This window comes from Macaca mulatta, chromosome 1 (assembly GCF_049350105.2).
Source record: "Macaca mulatta isolate MMU2019108-1 chromosome 1, T2T-MMU8v2.0, whole genome shotgun sequence".
NCBI classification, from domain to species: Eukaryota; Metazoa; Chordata; class Mammalia; order Primates; family Cercopithecidae; genus Macaca; species Macaca mulatta.
The window spans coordinates 181,223,738-181,242,584 of NC_133406.1; the positions used below are offsets into that span (position 1 = coordinate 181,223,738).

Below are 18,847 nucleotides of genomic sequence, written 5' to 3' on the forward strand. Positions count from 1 at the left end.
CTCTCAGGATTGGAGCAAGTAAAGCACAAAGTGATATCTTCTGGCAGCAGAAAGCAAAAAATGTGCCTTAAAAAAGGTGGAGACATGTCAGAAAGACAGAAAAGCTAATTTGAAGGGGTTCCCATTGGTTAAAAGGACTATTTGCAAAACAAAATAACGACAGTAATGGATTATAATCCAGACAATAAAATAAGAATTTGTAAGTACATACTGATACAAACAAACAATTGAATGAATAAATAAGTGTGTGGCAAGGAGAAGCCACCTACAAAGCATTCCAGTAAATATAGAAAGAATTATAATCATATAAAAACACCATATGGAAAAACCACAGGAATAATTGTTTCAGGCAAGAATTTACAATAGTTGCTAAAATTAGTGGACAAAGGTATAAGAAGCATGATATTATACATAATCTCGAAGTATCTCCCCACCAGGTAATCATTAATTACAAATGGAAAAATAGTAACTTTAAAGTGGATAAACTGGAAGACACAAACTTAACAAATTGACCGAAGTTCACATCACCTGTGACACGATAAATCGGCAACATGTGCCTCCTGCTGTGATGCGCTGTGAAGGGCACAACATCATTTCTGTAGCTTCCCTGCCAAAACCACATAATTTGAATTTAATACTGTGGAAACATCAGACCAACCCAAAGTGCGGGACATTCTATAAAATGTCTGACCAGACTCTAAAAATGTCATGGTCATGAAAGACTAAAAGAGTGAGGACCTATTCCAAAGACAAAGGAGATATGACAAGTAAATGCATTGTGTGATCCTAGATTCTGGTCCAGGAAATGAAACATTAGTATGACAACTGGCAAAACTAGCATAAAGTCTGTAGATTGAGTAATAGTATTGTGTGAATGTTAACTGCCTGATTTTGATAGTTACAAAATGATTATGTAAGATGTTGGTAGGAGAGAAAGAAAGAAGCTGGGACGGGGAGAGTGACACAGAAGGTTCCCATAGTAACTAAAATTAATCTAACGCTTCAATAGGTGATAGGTACATGGGTACTCATTATATTATTCTTTTTACCTTATATAGACATTACATTTATTTTGTATATAGGAACACATTATAATATTTTTAAATGAGAAGATATTAAAATACAATAAAAACAAAGAATGTCATCATGCTCTTCTAGATTCAATTACCTGCCCGAACCTCAGAGTCTGAGCCCTGTTCTCTGTTAGAACTGTAAAAGGCATACTGGCACCTAACTGAGACTTCCTCCTTCATGTAACCAGATGGTTGGTAGAACAAGCGAAAGGGAATCACTTTTTTACTATGGGCATCAATGTTCTTTAACATCCTGTCCCTATATCATCATCAATCATCTTATGGACCAATTATAGTTCTCACATGTGCCCCCAGGGATACATGTCCCATATACTGAGTGGAAAGAGTATAATTTTATTGTAAGAGGTCTTAGGTTCAAATCCTCACTCCTCCACTTACTAGTAGTGTGATGTGGGCAAGCAAGTGACTCAACCTTTCTGAGTGCTTTCTCAGATATAAATTTGAGAAAACTTCACAGAGTTGTCACAAGGTTAACCTAAAAGAACATGTGTAAAGACCAAGTACCAGGCCTCGCACACACAGATATTCACATATGGTAACAAGATCCATCATCATTGTTGTTACTACCTTTGTTTCTCAGAAAACTAAAACTAAGAAAGCAAGCCTACCTCTGCTTTAAATACCTATAATGCTAGAAATGAAGTGAGATTGCAACACAGCATGAAAGACATACCTTTGCATTGATTGCCACATATCTACCATGTCTATTTCGAGTGGCCTCATACCAATGGCCTTCCTCCTAATAAGGACAGCTGGTGTAGTGGGCATGGTAGAAGTTCTGGAATGAGACCTGGGCTCAAATTCTGGTGTCACCTCCTGCGTCCTGTGTGATCTTGAGCAAATTACCTAACCCTCTATATTGCAGGGATTTCCTGTCTAAAACGGAGGTAATACACCTTCTTCACATGGTTCCTATTAGAATGTGCACTACATAGATGCATATTGCATAAAACAATGCCTAACACATAATGGATACTCCATAAAACTTAGTTATTTCATTTAACTAAGATATTACTAGAAGGGGATTTCCACAGAAGGGTCATGTAAACCAAGAAGGAAATTAAGCACATGATGAAATAGAAAGACAATCTACTAACTGATTAATCTGGTCTCAATGTAACCCTACTTAGACCTTAAGTTTCTATAACCTCCCAGAGCTTTAGTTGCCTTGTCTATTTAAAAAAAAAAAAAAAATATATATATATATATACACACACACACACACACACACACACACACACACACACACTACTGTTCCTTCACAGGCTTGCAATAAGGGTTAGTTGATGTATGAAAGTACTTTCGGTAGTGTTGGGGACACATTTGGAGAACAATGCACACAAGCTGGAACTCAGAGAAGCTGCATGGAAACTCCCCAAGCCTCCTTACGCCTCTTGCTCCCTTTCTCAAGGGCTTGAATAATGGCTGAACGTTCAAGGCTGAAGGTCTGGAAGCAGTTATCCCTTCAGTCTTTTCCTGTCTAAACCATCCACAGTCCAGGCCCCTGGGCCTCTCGCAGAGGAAATAAAAGTCCATATGAAAGGGGCAAATGAAAGTGTCCTTATGCTTTCTAAAATCCACACTCCCCTCTAAGCTGCAGCACAACTTCCATCAATTTTTTTCTGAATTCTGCATTCTAAAACCTTTGTTTAATCCTCCTAAGCAACCCAGAAAAAAAAATCATAATTCTATGTGTATGTGAGCTTTCAGATACTTCCTAAAGCATAGATTTAAATGTCATATCCTGACTTTGAAGGAAAAATCTAAGGACAAAAGAGGGATTAGAAATTGTGAGATGGGGGAGGATGGAGATTTGAAAAAGAACTTAGGTTAAGGTTACATGGATAAAAGTTAAATAAGAAAACAAAAGTCCAGTTAAGGCGGCCCTGGTTAAAGTTACAAATAAAAGCAAACACTTCATAGATCTCTAGTTCGCGAACCCAAGAAAGCTCTGTGGAAGCTCTCATGAGCTTGAACAACAGGCTAATTTTCAAGCAGAAATCAAAGTGGTTGGGCCTCTGGACAAAAAGGTTGAAAGCCCATGCATAAGCCTGTTCTCAGAGAGTTAAAAGGAATGCAGACTGCCCCGAAACACACCAGCCGTTTGTTTTTTCTGCCACCTTTCCAAGGGTCATGTCTGGAGTGAGGATAAACAGTTCTGGGGGAAAAAATGATGTGAAGTACAGACTTTAAGAAAATAAAACATTAGAAAAACATTTCTTAAAGAGTTATACATGTGCCTGCATATACATATATATTTAGAGAGACAGAATATTTATACATATACATGCATGCACACATATGTGTGCCAAAATTATCCAAACTCTGTAGGTTTTCAGGTATGAATAAGAACAACTAAGACAGGCCTTTGAAATACTGTTATGCTTTTTAAGCAGATCAAAAATGTTTACAAAGGCATTCCAAAAACAGCAAAAGGTGTCTGAGCAACATTTCAGTTTTATTTAATAAGTAAAGATTAAGCTGAGTGCTTTGGTTATTATTAACATCATATTAATAGCATATTTTATTCTAGGTTGCTTAGAAATGTATTTGGAAAGTCCCAAAGAGAAGACCTAGGAGAAAGAGAGAAGCTACTGGGTGCCAGGAATTGTGCTAAGTGCTATTTATGCAATGTCCCATTTTTCCAGCACAACAAACATAAATGGTATCAGGTTCTCAAGCCAACACAGCTTGCAGGTGGCAAAGCCTACTGCACTTGCCCCAGAAGTTGAGTTTTTCTCCATCATGACACCACATGGCCTCCCAATGAAATGCTGAGAGTCAAGGCAATCTTTTCTAGTATTACTGTGAGAACAAAGAAATATCCCATATTCCTGGGACAACAAAATACCACAGCAAAGTAAAGAGTACCTTTCCTGTGATTTCCACTTCAGCAGAAAACAGACGAGAAGCATTTTGTCCAAGAGTTAAAACAAGACGACGAACAATTTACATGTAGTAGGCAATAAATATTTAATGCCACTTGGTACAGTGGTTCTTCAAAAATGTCTTTCAGCTCTGAAGGTCTTTCTGTTAATCCACACTTCAGGGGGTGCAGCCACGGCTTGGCGAAAATACATTTTTAATAAGGACTGTGCTAACACAGGGGGCTCAAAATGCTGTATAGCATTTCAGTTTTTAGAGCCCTCAGGGAATCTCACACTCTGGGGGAAAAGGGTCCTAATGTGAAGAAGTGAATGGAAAGAGGCCAGAAAAAATTATATTCTACAGAAGGAGGCCCTGTTAGAGCCTGGTCAGGATAATTATCAGAATATTTTTTTTTCTCTCTCCCAGTGGATGAGCTAGTCAGGTTCAAGGGAATCATATTCCAGACAAATAAGCTCAGGACAAGAGGCACCGGCTGCTTTCCAAGCATTGATGGCATCTCAGCTGCTTAATCTGTGCCTGCAGAGCTGCAACATCACACACTCAATGTGTAGGCCCTTGTGTCGAACCACCCCCTCCTCCCTTTTCTCAGGCTGTCTTGTAAAGTGTTGGATCTTTGCTACCATTCTCTCATTTTTTGTCTTGCCTTGGCTTTTAAATCTGGTGCTCTACCCAGTGGGCAGGGAAGAAACTCAGAGATCAGCATCAGCAGGAAGCTTCTTCCACCCACCAGCTAAAAGGACAAAGGAAGAAGGCAGGGCTAAAGCTCGAGACCCAGGACCATGGATCGATGATGGAGCCATGGAGGACTCAACCTGCAGGTGGGATAGCTGTAGAGGAGCTGCTGCCAGAGATATTGCCTAAGGCAGAGAGCGGGAGGGACAAATACCCCAGCTTCTGTTTCTCCTGCCTTGCCATATCCCACTGATGGCAAATTGTCAGGGGGCACAGGTCAACTCCCTGTAACACAGCACCCTTGCACAGCAGGGCAAGGGTGACAAATGGATCTCAGTGCAAACAGCCCAAAGGCCAACACAATGGATAAGTTAAAAGACAGTTCGCAGAATTGTGTATCATGTGATATCATAATTGCTAAATATATGCATATATAATTTAAGGAAATATAAGCATATCATATACACACAGACTGAGGTAACAAGAGATGGAAAGATCAAGAAAGAGCAAGGAGAAAAGGAGAAAGACACATGGCTGACCCTTATTATTTTTGGAAACTCTCCAGAAACTCTAAATTAGAGAATACTGAGCCATTGCTCCTAGAAGAAATACAGGGCTAGGTTCCTCTGAGCCTCCAGTTATATTTTTGCTGACTCATCAATACACAAACCTGTTTCATGTATATTCTTGCTTAAAAACAACTCATTTAATATATATTGTTGAGTCAATAACACTGAACTTACAGCCAACAGCACTTAACTCCTGCCTGAATGAAGCTTATCTAACACACATTATTTTCTCTGTAAGGCACATTGCAGCTTTCTTGCACTTAGGAACACTATATAGCACTTTGGCACAATGCTGAGGTGCATTTTAAATGATGAAATCGCCAACAAAAAGCACAAAAATGAGAAAAACATGGCACTAGTAGACATCAAAAAGGAAACTTGTTTACACTACGAGAGCTGAAACAAGAAGGCAAGGTGTTGTGTTATTTGCCATCGGCTGGGAACACGCATGACGAGAGACTCGGAAATTATCCTCCTCTCTGTGCATTTCTGCAAATGACTGTGAATATGCCACAAGTATTGATTTGAGGGTTACAAATAAGATTTAGTGAGCAGGCAAATTTGCAAACAAAGAATCTGCAAATAATGAGAATCAATTGTCTATCAAAAGCTTTTTAAAAAACATTTGTTCCTGGAAAATAGGAGATAGAACGCTTTTTATTTCACTACGTATTTGTCTTCTTTTCTATCTTACTGTTCTCTAGTTTTTCTTCATTGAGCTTACAATTAAGTGGGGAAGAGGATTCTAAATACTAGATTTCAAAAAGAAAAAAAAGTTAGGGGAAAAGCATTAAGTAGAATCATTTAGCCTATCAGGAGATCATCCTAATACAGCACCAGAGAGCAGAGCTGGTCATCCTCACTCTGAGACATAAGGAGCAGTCTCAAAGTGTTTCCCACTCCAAATTTCTACCACCCCTCTAGCCAACTAAGTGGGGCAAACAACTAAGGTCAACTGAGGGGTAGGCTAAAGGTGGGAGGGTCATATAAGTTACCTTCCTGAGTAGGTATCTAACATGCCCATGGGACAGGTTAGCCTGGACTTATAGACTCACACCTTCCCCATCCATCTCTAAAAAAAATCTTATTTTATGCTCATTAGATGTTTACTAGTGAGAAGATGTAAATTTCTTTCAGTCCAATTCAGTAAATACCACTAAGCCCCTACAATGCAGAAATTATTGTACAAGGTGCTAGAAGCCATAAAACACCTTTTTGTCAGGTTTTGCCTGTTTTCTACGTACAAATCTACTCTAGTAACTCAAAAAATTAAAAATCTAATTTGTGAGATTCTTCAGCTTCCAACCAGGAATAAGATGCAGAATTGAAAAACCTGCAACCAGGAATAAGTTACAGAATTGAAAAAGCATCAGGATAGCACAAAAGCATAGTAATTTAGCTCTCTGTTCATTTCTTATGCCATTAACGAGCAACTTTTAATCTTTAATCCTCCTTCACTAAGCTGCTTTTACTATCCCATCTGTTCCTCTTGTTCATGCCTTCAGGATCTTATAATTAAATTCTAATTAAAGTTTAAGGCATGTAATAAAGAAAACACTTGCGGAATGCCTTTGATTCAAGAGGCCAAATAACATTTCAGCAGTTTGAAAAATGAATTATATCCTTTTGCTTAACTAGCATCTTTAAAATGGAATTAAAATGGGAAATTCCAATCTTTTCGTGATTTCACCAGGCATACATTATGTAAATATGTTCATCATCACGTGTTGCATTTAAGTCAGCTGAAAACAGCATGAAGAAGAGAACTCAGCCCAGCATGCACAGCGTGGATGTGAGCTCAGCAGCAGTACGTGGAGAAGATCTGTCCTGAACACCACCTCGGTACCCCGATACAAGGACATTCGTGTGGGTCAGCAGCATCTATCTAGAAGACACCCAGATGCTAAATGAACAGGGTTCTCACTCTCCTCATCTAACTTCTCACCAAACTCAGTCAAGTCTACCTTACCAGAAGCTTCCAGATTTGTCTCTTCTGCTCCACTGGTTTAGCCCTCCAACATCCCTTGAATTAGTTCAAAACTTCTCCCCCTCCAGTCTCAGCCCCCTGTTGCAGTCCATGCTCCACTCCGGGAGGCCAGCTGCTGCCTTTCTGAGGCATCATCCTGACTGGGCTGTTCTACGCTCAACAACTATCTGTGCTCTGTCTGCATTAATAGTTAGTGACCCCCAGTACTTTATGGATACCTCTATACCCTACTAAATAATTTTGATTTATTTAGTAGTCTATTTTTCCTCTAGTCTTTGAGCTAGCCTCTTAAGGACTGACACTGTCCTGGAAAGAAAAAAAGTATATATTTTTTTCTTATTTTAAGTTCTGGGATACATGTGCATGCCATGCAGGTGTGTTACACAGGAAAACGTGTGCATAGTGGATTGCTGCATCTATCAACCCATCACCGAGGTATTAAGCCCCCCATGCATTATCTATTTATCCTGATGTTCTCCCTCCCGTGGCCCCAGCCCCCGACAGGTTCCAGTGTGTGTTGTTCCCCTCCCAAAGGTATATTTTTTTTACCTGGAAAGTAAAAAAGGTAATTTACTTTATAAACTCAAACAACACTTATCAAACTCTTCCAGAAGCATCCAGTTCCCTTGCAAGTTGTATTTGGTTTTACTTTTTGACTACAGGTTACAAATTAAACATCATCATTATTATATAATTTTATCTTATATAATTATTAATAACAACTGATGTGCCAGACACTGTTTGAAGTGCTTTATATTGTTATTCAAGTTCTCACAACCACCCTGCGAGGCATGTCCTACTATCATCTGAGATGAGGAAACTGAAAAACAGAAAGTTGAGGTACTTGTTCGAGATCACAGAGGTGTGAAGTAGAGAGGCCAGGGCTTACAGCTATGGAGTCTGGCTCCAGAGCCCACACCAGAAACACTCCTTAAGCCCAAAGCCTGAGTAAAGCATGTGAGGACTTTGTGTTCTTTTCTCTAAATGCTCACCAACACATGACCTGTGATCTGGCTAGACTTGTGCCTAACGCTTTGTGGATGCACCAAGGACTTCATGCCTCTGCTTTCCCATAGGCTGTCTTTTTGCCAGGTGGCCCCCATATCCACCTGGCAGATTCTTGCTCATCCTTCAAGTCCTAGTTCAGTCACTTCCTATCTTGTGAGGTCTTTCCTCATTCCCTGGATAGACCTGATTGCTCTTCCTTTTGCTACTTCAGACTAGAATCTGCCAGACTTTTGTTATGGTGCTAATTATATTGCAATGTGATCATCTGGAGGAGCCTGCTTTCTGCTCGGTGTCCCCTAAACGCAGGGCACACAGCCAGACTTTACTAAATATGTGAGGAGTAAAGAAATGAATGGGTTCTCTACATTTGTACACTGGACATAGACAGAGCAAGGTCTAGGCTTGTCAAAGTCAGTATAGAGAAAAATGTTACCTTCTCTGGTATGATTTATAGAGAGGAAGGGAAAAATTAAAAAGTAATTTAATTTAAAAACTCAAAGAGCACTTGTCAAACTCTTTCAGAAGCATCCAGCACACTGGTAACTCATAGCTTCATAGCTTGTTTTACTCTTTGACTATCAAAATGTGTCCCTTTCTTCCACAACTCGACAACCTTTAAGAGGGACTCCATCCAGACCATGGCGAGCAACAAAACAATAGGCTTAGAATCACATGTGACAGTCTGGGCTTGACAGTGCGATCTGTATCCTAGCAATGAGTCCAGGGCCTCAGGAGCCCAGGGCCCTCACACCCAGGTTTTCCTGATGCTTGCCCTCTCGGGGAAATAAGCATCTTCACCCAGACTTGATGTGTACTCCAGAGCTCTACTAAGAATGAAGCCTTTTCCATGACCCTATGCCCCTATGAATCTTACTTCTTTTTACCAAATAATCCTCCCAAGGAATGTCACTCCCTCACCTCCCAATACCAGGTTGTTTCTGTTCCTGGTGGACCAGTCACTCTGAACCACAGAGCTGCTACCCTGTCTCAAGGCTCAGTGTCCCTAATGCCTAGAAATCCCTAAGCCTTGTTTCCTGCTTAGCGAATAATTACCAAACTTATTCCAAGTACTAAGCAATATGTACCAATACATAGTAACTCTTTTACATAGTTGTATCTCAAATTCTTCAGAGCCTGCAAAAACACATAATTATATTAATTAATCCATTCAACAAATCTTTACCAAATGTCTACTATGCAACAGGCAAGATGATGCCAGATGACATGCCTACTATCACACAGCTGATAATTAGCAGAGGTCAAATATGTAAATAGATCTTTTTAACTCCTGTGGTGTAGCCAGCTCTTGGTCCTACATCTTTGTCCTTAAAGACGTGAAGATGCACTAGGGAATGGCATGCACTCAGGAATCTAATATCACTTTTTACCATGGCAGATAAGTATACATGGCTGACCCATCCCTTCACAATACCCCAAGCTACATGTCCATGCTCTGTCCACTCCACACTATCAACCATTTCCTAAAGAGGCAATGAATGTTCACACCTTCTTTCATGTTCACACTTTTGTCCATCACGTCCTGACTTCACCTGTCCACCGTACTCACCCCCACACATTAGCTACCACTTCCTGCACTAAGTGATAAAGAAACACGATTTACCTCTACTATTAGAAAGCTTATAGCCTAGTGGGAGGTAAGGACAAGTAAATAAATCAAAACACTGAAGAGTATGCCCCTGACAAGGGCAAACAGAATGCTGTGGTACCTTGGAAGAAAGGCCTGGGTCCCAGTCTTGGTGCCCCTCTCTGAGGCTCCACTCTCCCCCACTCCTTCCTCCTCCTCTCCATAATCCTACCACAATTCACTGCTCCTCACATTTCCTTTACTGTACTGTTTATTCCTTAGTCACAAGACTTTTCACACTGAGTCATGATTTATGACTTGATTATTTATCTCCATTGCTAGAATCAATTCCTTGAGGGAATTTATTAGGTTAATTGGCAAATACTTGTTGAGTGGCTTACAAGACTGTAGTAGTTAAAAGCATGAGTTGTATCACTTAAATCCTGGCAAGGACTTATTAACCATTCGACTCTGGGCAGGGTTACTTAATATCTCTGCCTCTCAACATTTTCCAAATCTCTAAAATGGGGTTCAACAAGAAATATACTCAAGTTTAACATGGCAACAGCGTTCACCAAAATCACTACCAATTTCGTCTTTGGCCTGTCTTTGGCATTGCCTGTTTCAACATGGGCATGACCAAGGTGCATGATCAATGACAATGTGATAGCAAGGGTCTCCATCATATCAAGACATTGTTACAATGTCAGTAATACAAAGCAGTTTGGAATTTATTGTTAATAACATAATACTCACTTCCAAATACAGGTAAGCAATTTAGATCTAACCTAGGGTGAAAAAACCTATTTATGGGCTTTATATATTGAAGACGTAGCCCTTAGTTGAATATTATGGAAGAAAAATGTTATTAAGGCTGACATTAAAAACTGTTATTATGTGCCAATTATTAAGAAATGTAAAATAATTTAACAGGATAAGATTAATAGTTAAACCAAACACTAAGAAAGAGAATATTAGCTACTTGAGGAAGAACACTGTATATTTTTTGAGACTATGAATTTTTATAAAATGTCAAATAATACAAAGCAAAATACTACTAAAATGAGATATGATAATTCTCATCTTTATGGAACTGCTTAGTTCTCATACTCATAATATATATAAAATAATAATTAAGAATTACAGAGGCCAAGCCTGGTGGCTCATGCCTTTAGTCCCAAGCACTCTGGGAGGCTGAGGCAGGCAGATTGCTTGAGCCTAGGAGTTCAAGGCTGCAGTAAGCCATGATCACGCCACTGCACTTGAGCCTGGGTGACAGAGCAAGATTCTGTCTCAAAAAATAAAAATAATTATATAACATATTTGATTTAGTTCTACTTATGTCAAGAGTCTTTCAAGAAAACATTCTATTTGGGAATTCCTCATAGTTTATAAAGATGAGTTAAAAGCAGAATGTCAACCTCACTATTTCCACATTGCACAAGGAAAACTCCAAAATTATGTTACAAGAACACTATGATAAATCATCCTGATATAAACTTAACAAAAAATATAGAATTTAAAAAAAAACAGAATTCTTAGAGAAAAAAATGAAGCTTTCAAAACATACTTTGTGCTTACTTTAAAATTACAGATTTTAAAGTATGCCATAAGAGGATATTTCCTTAAAGCTTTGAGGCTATGAAGGATGTGGCACTGATATTCAGGTGAGAAGTCATGTCTAGAATATATATTTATGACATAAGTCACAATAAGAAATCACTGGTGTTCTTTAAGGTAGGAGGTAAGCGTGCAGCTTATATTGCAGGAGGTTAAAGAGTGAATGGGTGAATAAATGAAAGGAGTGGGTGTTTATCGTTCACATGGAAGATCTGACCACAAAAGGAGAAATGCGACAGTGGCCTGCAGCCCAATTCTGCAGTGCTCTCACTTATTAAGGCAGAAAATATAGGCTGAAACATCATGAAATTTATTACATCTGCACACACCAGTCTAAGGGATTGTTGCTGTTTCTGGTATCAACAATGTATTAATATATATAAAATGCTGACTCCACCTTACCATCCAAAACACACTTGGTTTCTAAACACTTAGCTTGAACTAAGTCAGTTTCCTCAACAACTTTGAGAACAAACAGAAAAGCAAAACTCTGAGGCCAAGGCGTTTTCATGTTCAAGTCCATCCACGATTTTGAACATTTTTGATGTTCCTTACAAAGCAAACAGATTGAGCATCTATACACTTCTAGACTCAACAGAATGGAAAGTACACATACACACATCAATATCTGAGTGTATATACACTGCACCAGATCACAAGTGTGATTCTGAAGTTCTTAGAAATGCAAGAATCCATTCTTAAGAACTGTCTTTTAATCTCTAAAGATATATGCATGGCATAAGGAACACAAAGAAAAAAATTCTATTATATAGAAAGTTCTAATTGGAGAGGATAATAATATCATTGTATATCATGTCAAGAATGCACAGTAAGTGCTAGGTACTTTATGTACAATATTTAATCCTTACAAAGAGCTATTGTCATCCCTATTATAAATGATAAAACTGTGGTTCAGGGGAACCTAAGTAGGTACAAAAACAAGAATTCAGAGAATCCACTTTGCCAGTAATCTAACTCTGTTACTATGGGAAAGTTTCTTAACTTCTCTAAACCTTACCTAACTCATCTATAAAATGAGTATAATCATAGCTATTTAAGAAAGTTAAAGGAATAAGTGATAATTATATCCTGGGCCTAATATAATGCCTGACATATAAGCTATTATTCAGTAAAGAGCATCTGTGTTGATTGTTACTGTTATTGCCCAAGATGACACAACAAGCCAGGGACAAAGGGGGGTTTAAACTCATATTTATTAGACTGATTGTAAAACCGATGCAAACAATAGCATTTATTGAGGACTATCCCAGCATTACTGTGTCAATGCTTTACATGTATTAACACAATCAATCATCACAATAACTCTATAAAATACGAACTATTATCCCCACTATATAGATGAAGAAACTGAGATACAAAGAGGCGCAACTGTAAATCTCTATTGGAAGCTTGACCAAGCTTCCTTTACACCCAATGTTAGGTACTTCCAATAACATATGATTCTAATAAATACCATCACCACATGCATTTATCTTTCATAATGATACATCCACATTTTGAAGCCACATACATCACCACAAACATGTTTTGGGAATAGCAGGGATACAGAAAAGGACACTGCTTTGAGTTCTTTGAGAAGACAGGCACTATATAAATAGAAGTTAATATTATTATTCCTATTTTGCAAAGACATGACCAAGTCATAATTAGGAATTTTACAATTTAATCAGCAAATCAGGTTCTAGTATAATTAAATTGGACTTCTCTCTAGATTTTCTTTTTCATTCTGAAAAATTTTGACATCTGAATTATTTAAACTATACCCAAGAGTGGTCCCAAAAACTGCATATGAACTGATGCTCACAACCAAAAGCCCACAAATGGATGTAAGCAGGGAGGTCAACATATCCCATTTTCCCATAGCAAATGGCCTCTGTAAACACTTTTTAAAAATACTTTTACAACCCAGGCATGGTGGCTCATGCCTGTAATACCAAAAGTTTGGAAGGCCGAGGCGAGTGGATCATTTGAGATTAAGAGTTCAAGACCAGCCTGGCCAATATGGTGAAACACCATCTCTACTAAAAATACAAAAATTAGCCAGACATGGTGGCATGCACCTGTAGTCCCAGCTACTCAGGAGACTGAGGCAGGAGAATCGCTTGGGCCTGGGAGGTGGAGGTGGCAGTGCACTGAGATTGTGCCACTGCACTCCAGCCTAAGTGACAGAGTGAAACCCTGTCTCAAAAAAAAAAAAAAACAAAAGAAAAAGAAAAAAAAAAACCTTTTCCAGTAAAATGATCAACAATTAGACAAAATTGACTGTAGCTGGAGAAAAATGCTGCCATGAGTGGCTAAAACATGTGCAACCTATAATAAAAGGACACAGGGTCATCATGTAAGTTGAGGCCTCATAGACTCAACCCATCTACAATCCCATCTCATTAAGACCAGAAGCAGCAGCTGGCTTCTCCCAAAACAAGTCCTGGAGAAACAAAATTAGAAGGGCCCCCATTCTTTAGATGTGCTCTTGAAAATAGCAAGTTCTTGATCTGGATGGGTTTTTACAGACAGTTGACAGGTCAGACCTGACTGAGAATATGTCATTTCAAAGGTCAAAGATTGGCAAAATGGATACGACTATTGTCAAATAGGAATGAGCTCCCTTTGAAGTCTGAGGCTTAGATGAGCTGATTCCGAAGTACTCTCTGTGAATGAGCAAAGGCAAGGGTAAAAAATAAAAATGCTGCCCTGTGTAGGCTGGGACCTTTTTTAAACTAATACAGGGTATACTGCCCTGCCCTTTTATGGGGCACAACCCGCCATTAAAATCTTGGTGAAAAGGAACCACCCACCTGTAAAGTGAGATGGTGCTGGCAAATAGTCATAACGAACACTTCACCGCCTAAGCCCTGCAGATGTCCGCAAGAAAACCTTCCACAAAGTCCTCCTACGACCAGTATAGTCCACTAGTATCTGCCTTGCCCTCTGTTTACTTGTGCTTATCTGCTTTCTTTCCTCCATGGTTTGTATTCTAGTCTGTGGATAAATCTAGCCAAACTTGTTGTGATACCACCAAATACATGAGTTGTTTCTGTGGCTGTCATTCAGGAAGTTTCACTGTGTTGTTTGTTATCTGAACCTGCACGGACTTTCATTTTAGTAAATCAGACTAATATTCCACCTCATAAATCAGAAACACAATGCCACGTCCCTTGTCCCAGCAGTGCTGGTAGCCGTGGAATGGAATACAAGTGGAATTAAGGGAAGTTCCTGCAGACTCAAATATCACAGAAATGCAATAATTTGTCTTTATTAATAGAAGGTCAAATACCATGTACCTCTGACAGTTGCATCAATATTTGTACAGTCCTTGGGTCTTGACTTTCAGCAATGGCCTCTTTAACAGAAAAAAAAACTTAAGTCTAAATCCTGACATTGTTAAATCACTTTTAGATACCTTTTATTAAAAAAAGCAGATTTAAGACAATGCATTCAAACTGGTGCCTAGTTTTCCCTACAACTGAACCTCTCAGAATTTCGATCCTTGGAATACCAGCCATTCTGGAGTACTGTGGATTCCTTGTTGCTCTGCAAAATCTATAATCCATTTCTTAAGAACACTCGCTGGTAAATATGCTAGTGACTAACTCTCTCTCTTACAGCTTCCTTCAGTATAGATATAACTAGCATGAATTGAGTGCTCATCATGCACCTCCATAAATTCTCACATCATTAAAATGTTAGTAATATTATCCCCATTTTAAAGATGAGGGAACTGTTGCTCAGAAAAATTACTTTCCTAGAATCACATAGGTAGAGAGACTGAACTGGGATTCCAAGTCCAGTTTGAAGTCCAGTGTCCTTTTTTTCTACCATTTGTAAACCAATAGTCCAAAGGACCTGAGGCCATTTCTAGGAAGTGTGATAACATCAAACTTTGATTCCCCACTCACTGATTCTGCTACCTCCCCTTTCTGCTACCCCTGCATCTTTGGGCTCCTTCTTCATTCATCAGTTAGGGGAGTCTGAGACAGCAGGGCTGAATGGAGGAGGTACTATATTTTTTAAATTTCCTGATCCTAAAAGCTATCAGGGGGAAAAAAAAAATCAAAAGAAACACTGTCAAGCTACAGACACACCTGAAACCTTCAAAATTTCTCAGAAATCTTGGCAAAAACATTCACTGAGGCTAGAGCTTAGTCCCCACATTAATGTCAGAAAAATCAGGGGTCTGCAAAAGTGAGACCCAAAATTATCACTTCTTAAGAAAAGCAAAAATCGGGGGTAAAATTTCAGAGAAAATGGCTGATTCTTGGTCAGTGGTTCTCAAACTTTAGCATCCATCAGATTCTTCTGGAGGGTTTTTTAAAGCACAAATAATTTGGTACCACTCCCAAGAGTTTCAGATTCAGTAGGGTGAGAGTGAGGCCACAGGATTTGCATTTCCAATGTATTTCCAAGTGATGCTGCTCATGCTGCTCATCTGAAGGCCATACTTCCAGAACAACCGGCTTAGGGAGATTATTGGCCTAATAAGTGAACTCTTTACATTAGAGAAATAGGTCTCTGCTGGATTCCTTTAATAATTAGTTAACAAACAAGTACTAAGCTAATTAGTACTAATCAGAGGCAGTGAACCATTATGGTAAACAGCCTGAATTCTGGAGCCAGACTGCCCAGGTTAAAATCCCAACTCTGCCAACCATTGTGTGACTACGGGCAAGTTCCTTAGCCTCTTTGAGACTGTCTCTTTATCTGTAGAAAATAAATGATAATTATAATAGATATAACATAAGGATATTGGGAGGACTGAGGGGGTTAATATATATCTAAAATACTCACAATAGTGGCCAGCACATGTTAAGTGCTCTGTTAAGTATAAAATACAAGCACTATTATTATTATTATTATAATTTCTTCTACCTCTAGAACTGCCAACTGCTGTATTAGGACTTGGGGATAGAGCCGCTAACAGAACTATATGGTCCCTGCACTCATGAAGTTACAACTAGCAAAGAAGATACAACTTAAACAGGTGTTTCCAAGCATTATCTGCTTAAATCAGAAGGCTGAATGCAGGGAAACAAAGAAACTGCTACAGAGTCCTTACAGATTGAAGATCAATCAGGCATTAAAAACACCTTTTAAATTAGAATGTATACCAAGGGAAAAATATAACTTTTCTGCAACAAACTATTGTGACTTTTAAAATATAACGGTATAAAAAAATAACTCTTTCCAGTCAATTTCTCAGATTTCTCAACACCTAACACGTGTCATGCACTCTGCACCAGGGATATAAAGGTGAATAGACTGTAGCATCTTCATCCAAAGACTTCCTAGACTGTTAGAAGAAAAATGTATGTCAAGAAATAATTACAGTGCAATGAGAGAAGTTCTTGAAGAACTACAGGAAAAATGAAACAGGAGTGTGTAACTGCCCAAAGGAGTCTGAACAGCTTCACAAATAATATCACATTTAAGTTGGGTGTCGAAGGGTGAATAGCAGTTGCCAAGCAGAAAAAAGGGTGAATGATACTCTGCAGGGAGGAAACGGTATGTGCAAAGTCAAGAAGACATGAAAAGGCCTGGCTTGCCCAGAGATTGGGGAAATGTCTGATGTGGCTGAAAGGTTGCTGAGTGATAAGGACCAGCAGGAGATAAGCTTAGTCTCAATGCTGCGAAAATATCATCAGTTTTCTCAATAATATGCATTTGGAGCTGTCTGGATAGGGGTTGAAGATGGTAAGGAAATAAATATGTAAAGTGATAGTCCATGGGTTTTTCAATGCAAATCTAAAGTTACCCTTGCACTATGCCCTCCAGAGTGTGAATGTTTTAATGGTAGACAATGGTATTTAGCTCCATTTGCCTGGATCTTATATGCCAGTAACAAATAATAAAAACAGCAGCAGGAAGAGCTAATGTTGAGTCCTTAGCAGGTTGTACTATAAGCTTTATACACATGAACTCATTCAATCCCGCAACAAGCCCATGAAATATAAATAAGACAATGAAGTGCAGAAATGGTATGTAACTTGCTCAAGGTCATACAGTAAGTCCCAGGGTAGGCATTTTACACCAAAGCCAAAGTTCAACCGCTCACCCTCGAGTCTCCTATCCTTCCTCCATGAAGGATGCTCTCAGATTCTGTAGGGCCTGAAGCTGTTATGTAAAGCCTCTTTAAGAAAAGGAATACGATTATGAATATGAGATTAAGTACAAGAGTGAATATTTATTTACAGTAAGAAAAAAGTTTAAAAACAAATACCTTGAGCTTTGAGGATGTAGGTCCCTTTTATCTGAGATCAGAAATGTTTATACAGAAATGCTTTCTGATTGCAACCCCTCCCCACCTGGAACATTCTACAACTCCCTGTGCAAGTGAAGGGCCCTGAAGCCTAGACACTGCTGCATTCACTTCATGAGATGCCCATCTCTGCCTCTCCCTTGCCTGACAATCTCTCAAACTTTTCCAAAACATTTTGATAAAGACCAGATGTTAAAGTTAAAGGAAACTGGTCAGTTCACTGTGGGGAAAAAAGGGGGCAGAGATGAGTGTAGTGTGAGAAGAACTAGGGTTTTCATCCTTTCTCCTCTGCTAAAAACATGGGCCACAGCAAGTGACCTTGGAGTCATGCACACCTAGGTCCAGATCCAGCCTCTCAGCTCCTCAGTAACTGTGTGAACTTGAATGCGTTCTTTGACCTCCGTGGGTCTCAGTCTACTCCTCTGTAAAAAGGAAACACTGTAAGGATCAAATAGGACAACATGCATAATGCCCAGAAATATGAGCTCTCTTCCTTCTGGATATGCCTTTCCTGTGCTTTCTCCTTCTTTCCTCTCACCCCATCCCAAGTCTGGGGTAGGTAGATACTTTCTCTGCATCCTTGCATATCCTGTGGAGACCTCCATCATAGCACATCATTCTCTTATTAATTGAGCAAGTATTCCCTGGAGACAAAAATGATGAAGAGACATGCTACTGTCTTCAAGAGGCTCACGTGTAACAGACACTCACAGCTCATGGAACCTTTTTCCACCACTACCCGAGATGCTCCTTGAGGGCTGGAGCCATACCTTACTCTGATGTGGACCTTCAGAGGCAACAGGCATGCAGCTCACGAGGAAGCTAACAGAAAAGTCCACCATGAGTCCATCTCCAGTCTCCCAACTCTCAGCCACTCCCTATACCAGCCTTGCCCTGGCCCACTTGCCTAACTCTCCCAGCCCTCCTCTTGACAGGTGGCAGTGGAGCTGATCAGTGTACCCTTTGCAGGGCTGGATTAATGAAGTTTGCTTGATAGGGCACTAGACCCATTCTTGGCACTCACCTCTAGAACAAAGAAAAATACTGGCCCTTCCAAGGCAAAACAAAGGCAGACTTTTCCCCCAACGGATCCCTTTTCCTTTGTAAGAGACACTACGCAGACCTTTGGTCCTCCACTGAACTACATTT

The 18,847-nt window shown here is 39.4% G+C and overlaps 1 protein-coding gene across 29 annotated transcripts in view; it reads right to left on the reverse strand.

Annotated features, from left to right (window-relative positions):
* FGGY (FGGY carbohydrate kinase domain containing) overlaps positions 1 to 18,847 on the reverse strand; it is a 486,889-nt gene that overhangs the window by 339,015 nt on the left and 129,027 nt on the right. The gene's annotated exons all lie outside the window — the stretch shown is intronic.